Source organism: Pinus tabuliformis, chromosome J (genome assembly GCF_031772625.1).
Source record: "Pinus tabuliformis cultivar Carrire ecotype Pingquan chromosome J, CPIR1, whole genome shotgun sequence".
Taxonomy (NCBI): Eukaryota; Viridiplantae; Streptophyta; class Pinopsida; order Pinales; family Pinaceae; genus Pinus; species Pinus tabuliformis.
The window spans coordinates 450,883,861-450,891,567 of NC_142295.1; positions in this window are offsets into that span (position 1 = coordinate 450,883,861).

Here is a 7,707-nt window from a genome sequence, read left to right on the forward strand (position 1 = left end):
GGCTCTCTAACTTAAAATCCCAAGGCTTCCCAACAAATGGGTAATATCAACAACAAAAGGGATGCCCCCTAGCAGGTTTATTATGAACATAAAATATTTAGATAATAATAATAATAATAATAATAATAATAAGCTAAGAGACAACTTAAATAAAGGAAATTACTTAAGAGACATGATCAATCAACCATCATCACTAGTTAGTATGTAGAAGTATCACCTTGCTCCTAATGATCATCAACAACATTGTACATAAGAAAAAATTTTAGGTTTGAAATTTATTTTTAAAGTGTGAAAACCTTGACGACTATGACTAGTCCCTTGTATGCAAATTATTAAATGTTTTGGGATTCTTTTGTAAAGGTATTGGAATTTCTAATGATATAGTTTCTATAAGATTTTGGTGATTTTTAATGTAAAATAATTTTATCCTATAAAATTTGGGCAAATCATTTTTAGAAAAAAATGTGAATTAGTCAATGTTTTTTTTTGCAAAAAAAAAAAAAATGGAAAATTAGCCCATCTGTGAAATTTAGCCCCTAACATTTTCCCTGATTATACCATCATCTATTTTATTCTTTATCCCATCATATAATATTTCTAGCCAATAGGAATTCTCCCTATTGAAAGGTGATAGATTAATCTCTCTTTTGATTAAGAATTCGAATTTAATGGTTTAAAATTAAAGATGATGACACATTCTTGTGGTCTCTTATACATTAATTGATGAGATTTTGAACATTAACTTTCTCAGGTCTCTAAATTCATAGGTTTATCTACAATTTTTCTTGTTTACATTTTCTTTTACTAAGTTGGATTATCTAACCCACATATCACATTTAGGGGGACGTAGAATTGGAGAGTCATGGAACATGGATTGAGCATATGACTTTGCCATGTATGGGTTGAGTAGTTGTTTCAATTAACCCATGTAACCTCCAATCTACGGTGCAAGTAGTGGCGACCTCCTACACATGGAAATGATTCTTCTGGTAGTCTCCAAATGAAAATGATTCATGTAAATAGTTCTCATGGTGGTATCTAAACGAAAACAATTCAATGTCTTTTATTGATATCTATCGATGTTCACAACTTGCCTAATTTGCAACTATGCTAGTTGCTCCTATATGGATTTCAATCTATTGTCCCTCTTATGTTGGATACTCCTCAATATGTGGACTATTTTTGTTTCATTTGATATAGATTTAAGTTAGATCTAGTGGCTGGCCACATTTATTTACGACTTTTGGCCATAGGAATTTCACCTTATTCATCAATAACTCATCATGTTCATTCATAAAGTGAGTTTTAAAGTTACGGACAATAGAATCGATATATTGTAAGTATGGGGAGGAGGATGTGGAATAGAAAGGTTTATAGGTATTTGGGATACTATTAAAAATATAAATTATTTTTATTAAAAAGATATATTGGTAGGGGATTTAACAAAAAAAATTGGGAGGTTTTTATCACTTTCAAGTGAACTATCCAATGATAATTCTTTAATATTTTTGAATGAGTGAAGACCCTGTGTTTTTGCCCACACTCACTTTTTTCCAAGTTTCTTCTTGTTTTGTTTTTTCACCACAGTGAGGCTTTGGCAACTAAAATTTCAGATTTTTTGTTGAAGAAACATATCAACATTGCAAATTGAAATTCATTTCATTGCTCAACTATGAGAGGCACCATAAAATTTAGTCGTCCACAAAAAATTGTTGAAAAATGGAAATTGGCAGCTTATTAATCTTATTTTTCTATAACCTTAATATTTGCTTGTGAACTTATTATTCTTGTGTTCTTTTAGTTAGATCTTTCATCAAAGAAGTATCAAGAGCATTAACTGCAACAATAAAGGACACATATATTAGGCTCTTAGCCAGGGAAAAAGCCCTCCAAGGGGAAAACCCGAAAACTCTTCTCTTCTTGGAATATGCTTCAAATGAGAGACAAAGACCCAAACCCTAGATCAGTCCTTCTCCTAGTACCAAGTCAACCCTTCCTCAAGTCCTTCCTTGATTCTGCACCAAATCGATAAACACTGCAACTTCGACCTGCCAGCTTTGATACTACTACTCAGCGTGCAACTTCAACCTTGCAATTTTGGACTTGCAGTGTCTCTGCAAACCCTAATCCAACCTCCTCTTGAGATCTTCCTAGAGCAAGACAACTTTCCCAAGGTCAACGAGGTCAATATAGGGTTTTATCCCTTTCACCTACAAGATTCTGCACTTCGTCCTACTAAAACTTGGACCTGCAATTTCAGACTCTTCCTGCGGCCCAAAAACCCTAGAATTTCACACATGTGAAATAGATAGAGCCCAAAAAACAAGAGATTTTGTCCTTCTAGCCTCTCCTTGACTTTCACTTTTCTTCTTCTTGCTTCCCAGCTACAGATCAAATTCTTTCTTGATATATCAAACTTGGGAGTGAGTGTCTCAAATGAGGTCAAATTTCTCCTTTATATAACCTTCTCAAGGGGTCAAATTCCCTCCTTTAGGGTGACTTGATGTTCCCAGTGCCGACTTGTACTTTAAAGCTTCCAAGACTTTCTAGACTAAAACATAACTCTTTCTAAAAATACATTTTTGCCCAGAATGATCTTATAAAGATGATGTTGACTCCTTTGACTCAAGACAATGAATCCTAAGACTTAACAAACCCTAGAAGCAAGAAGAACATGCTTTTACCTAGAAGACCATCAATTTTGAGCATGAAACCTATGCTTTGATAATAATAACTTTTCTTTTCTTTTCTTGTTTGTTACATAGGGATACATATTGAAATGAGTACAACAATTATGAAGACTGAAACTAGTTACATTTTCAATACTCCCTCTTAACTAGGGAGGTATTCATAATTGTACAACCAATGCAACATCATATCTCAAACTAAAGAGTTCTCACAAGAAGAGTCAGATTGATAAGCCATAGTGTAACCATCATCATCATGACTAACATTGTCCCTGAGGCCTAATTGGACAAGCTCTTCTTTAATCAAGAGAATTATGCTAGGAGGATTTACGTGTGATACCGCACTACCTCTATAAGGTACATACCCCATCTGAATGTCTACAAGGTATGTCCGTTTAGGATTATTCTTATCTTGGATTTCCAATCCCGAGTCTTCAAAGAATATCAGTCCTCTTCGACCACTCTTCTCTTGGATACCTATCACATCCTCAAAGTGTGAAAATTCCGTGAAATGTAGCAACTGGAAATATTTCTTCTAATTGATAAATTAATTATGCAGTTTATTTTGTTAATGAAAAAAAACAAAATATTCACACTGCAATTTCTTTACCAAATACAATATGGCGGAAGAAAAAATAAGAACTGAAAAATGCTAGCGCACACACACACACAAATTGACTCAATTATTTTTGGACAAATGTCCCCAAAAAACCCAATGCGGGAAAATCGATGCCGCAACAAAGGGTTTTATTATTATGCAATAGTGAATTCTGAGTACAATAAATTTGGATGCCCAATTGGCTATCCAATCTGAGAGAAATACTGGCAAAATCACCCAAGGAATTTACCCTCATCTCCAAGCAATTCTGGCTCAAACTAACAACTGAAAATCAAGCCACCCAAACCCTTTGCTCATACTTTGTGTCACCTTTGCACAACTTGTCACAAGATCAACTCAAAACTGATGATAATCAAGTTGTCCTACTTGTTGCTGATTGAGGAACTGTCTCTCCTACCTACCGGAAAATCCTCCCCGCCTCTGGAAACTGAAACGACCTCCTCTCCAGCTAAATTGAACTACTCTTTAAGGCTCTACACAGGCCCTACACTGCCCCCTGGAGAAAATAACTCAGCCTTCTCTTGCCTCTCTGGAACTGGAAAATCTTCCTTCGGATCACTATCTCTAGCCCTACGCACCCTCTCTGGCTCGAACTATGCTATTGGCTAGCTCAAACTACCCAAGGAACTCACTTTGTTGGCTTTCACTCATTGTGATATGTATTTCTCCATCTACCCATTGACCTCTTCTTATAATCTCTAGTTGAGACTCCAACGACCAATATTGAAACTTAATAGATGGCTGAGATCATCTCCAAGTTGATCTATGTGAGTTTCTAGATAATTATCACCTTTCTCAATTAATTACTATTAATTAACCAATTTTCCTAAGTTAGACTTAGGAAAAATTTATATGATGGTCAATTGATTTAATTGACCTATCTCTAGGCGGAATTTCTATAAACGATTTTCGGGATTTGGAGAACTCTTGTATTTTAGCCTCTCCAAAAAGTCTTGAGACTAGAACACCATCTAATGCTACAAAAACTAACACTCCCTCTTAGTGAGGATGATGTTCTCCAACTCTGTCTCCATAACATATTCCCATGATGTTGACGTCTAACAACTGTATCTGCCTGCCACTGTCCACCAACCACTCCGCTAACCCCGATTCATCTGCTATCAACTATAAATGAATCAACTTGCATCTGTTTTGTTGCTAATGTTGTACTTTACGACTTGTACTGTTGCCAACTCTGCATTCGCACTGCAACCCAACTAACACCCATCTCACTATTGTTGTTGCTACTACAAACATTGCAACTTAGAAGCATCCAAAATATTGAATCCACTGTGTCTCTGTCATCCAATTGTCTTCTAAGTCTCTGACTGCTACTAGCCTCTACACTATCCTCTAGGAAATCTACGCTGCTTATTGATTCTGCATTGAGCCTACTACTCTGCTATCAACTCTGCTCTACTCTCTTGACTGCAACTAGTTTATAATTATCACTCTGGAATCTGACTGCATCAGCTGACATTGATCCTCTTGCTACTGAATATTGTGGGCCCCTGTAGAAAAGGTAATGATCCATGAGGAACCACCATTCGATGCTCACCTCTATGGACCCTGCTCAAATCTCAGCGCAACTTGGGACTACAACTCTATATTGTCCCACCACTCTCTTAGAGGTATAGCTACATACATGGTGAAATTTGATCTACTCATACTATCACTGTTACTACTATGCTTCCGCATTGCTGCTGTAACTATTGCAATAATGAATTTGATCTACCCAAATTCTGAAGCGTTAGCTTCCATAGGGTTGCTCCCTTTGAAGCCAGACTCCCTCTTAGTCTCGATCTCCCTATGAGAAATCTCTCTGCTCCCTCTTGTCAACTTGCACTATCCTCCTGCATTGGAACTGGATTGCGTAGCTCTACACTTGGAATATTCTCACTGGAAATGCACTTGCATCCTGCAATTGGGCAATTCAGACTGCCTATTTCACTGCAACTGTCTCATATGCACTAGCTGCAACTAGTTATGCAGTGGTCATTTGAATAACTAACTGCACCTGCTGACACTGAACCTGCTACTATGATACTGTGGGCCCCTGTAGCAACAATCTGGAACTAATTTGACTGATATCCTTGTTGCATCTGTGTAGGACCCTACCCAACTTGATATGCATAGGTATCAAGCTTCTCTTCCTCCTAGATCTAGTGCCTCACTATCTCCTTTTGAAATCGACCCATGTCTAGGATTCTTCTTCACTTTGCAACTCGCACTAAACAACTCACACCTCCTCCAACATCTATCTCCAACAATTGGAACTTGATCTATTATCTAGATATGTAATCTAGCTAACTCGTGCGACCCCCTATGACAATCTTGTACAACCATCTCTGGAAAGCTGTGAAATTTGCGAAACTCAAAAACTGGGAAAAAATAAACAAGAATCTCCTCCTTTTCCTACTCGATTGTCTGCACTGCAACTCACACTCTCTTTTGGAATGCGTAGTTCTACCTGTTGGTTCTGCCTCTGTGTGTGCGCTTTCTCTTCCACTTGACACTGAATCTGCTTCTATCAAACTGCTACAAACCCTTTGTGCCCAAACAAGAAATCTACTATGAAAATATTGAGCTATGGCTCGCTTTGCTTGTTGGAATCACTTCCACGGACAAATCGAATTCTCCTACCACCTGTAATTGAAAATCGAACCCCTGTCCAACAATTCGCATTGGTTGGCTAGGCACTAAGTAGCCCCTGAAAATCTCGTCTTGTTGCTCCCTCCAAACAACGAAATTTTCCTCTTTTGACTCTGATCCTTCTGTCTATCAAACCTGACTCCAATACTATGTGAAAATTCCTTGAAATACAACAACTGGAAATATTTCTTCTAACTGATTGATTAATTATGCAGTTTATTTTGTTAATGGAAAAATAACGAAATATTCACACTACAATATCTTCACCAAATAAAATATTGCGAAAGCAAAAATAGGAACTGGGAAATGTTAACACACACAAAAATTGACAATTATTTTTGGACAAATGTCCCCGGAAAAAGCTAATGTGGGAAAACCAGTGCAACAACTAAGGGTTTTATTATTAAGCAACAATGAGTTTTGAGTACAATAAATTTGGATGCCCAACTCACTATCCACTTTGAGAGAAACACTAGCAAAATAACCTTAGGGAATTTACCCTAGTCTCCAAGTAATCTCGGCTCAAACTGACAACTAAAAAGCAAGTCCTCCAAACCCTCTGAGGAGGCTCTGCATCAGCATTGCATAGCCTGTCACACGCTCAACTTGAAACTTATGCTAATCAAGTCGTCTCGCTTGCTGCTGACTAGGGAAATGTCTTTCCTGCCTATTGGAAAATCCTCCTGGCCTATGGAAACGAAAACAACCTCCTCTCTAGCTAAATCAAACTGCTTCTTTGAGGCTTTGCGCAGGCCCTGCGTTGCCTCTTGGGGAAAATAATTCAGCCTCCTCTCTTGCCTCTCAAGAACTAGAAATTATTTCGCTGGATCACTGTCTCTGCCCCTCTCTAGCCCTGCATCTTCTCTCTGGCTCGAACTCTACTACTGGCTAGCTCGAACTGCCCAAGTAACTCGCTTTGCTAGCTTTCCCTCACTGTGATGTGTATTTCTCCATCTACACATCGACCTCTTCTTATAATCTTTAGTTGGGACTCCAACGACCAAGATTAAAACTTAACCGATGGCTGAGATCATCTCCAAGTCGATCTGTGTGAGTTTATAGATAATTCTCACATTTCTCAATTAATTACTATTAATTAACTAGTTTTTATAAGTTAAACTAAGGAAAATTTTAAATGATGGCCAATTAATTTAATTGAGCTATCTCTAGGTGGAATTTCTAGAAACGATTTTTGAGTTTTGGAGAACTCATGTGTTTTAGCCTCTCCACAAATTCTCGAGACTAGAACACCATCCAATGCTACAAAAACTAACACAAAGTGTCGGTACCTTTCCTTTCTTGGATGTTTTGTCCTCAAGGAAACCACACATGCTTATCCAATCCTTTGCCATTCTCTCTTCATCACCTGAAGAAGAGAATGCACATGTGATGTCCAACATCATTCCCTCTCAACCAGAGAGGACATCCCTATTCTCCTTCAATCTTGAGAATAGAACCTTGCTCCTATACAAGGATTCTCTGTTACTCCCTTTCAGAGGAGATCTCGATTTCCTTTTTATTTGAGAAGTCATCATTGCAAGCCTTACAACTTGTCTTCTTAAGAGTATTAGTGACCAGTTCTTCATATCTTCCCGACTCCCTCTTTCCTTTGCATCATTGAGGTTTATTTCTTTCAGGGTATCATGGAGCCGCCTTCTCTCTTCAATCTTGTGACAGGTTCTAGGCCAATATTCTTGCTCATCACTTTCTTCTTCGATACGAAGGCATTGCATTGAGCCTTTCCAAACT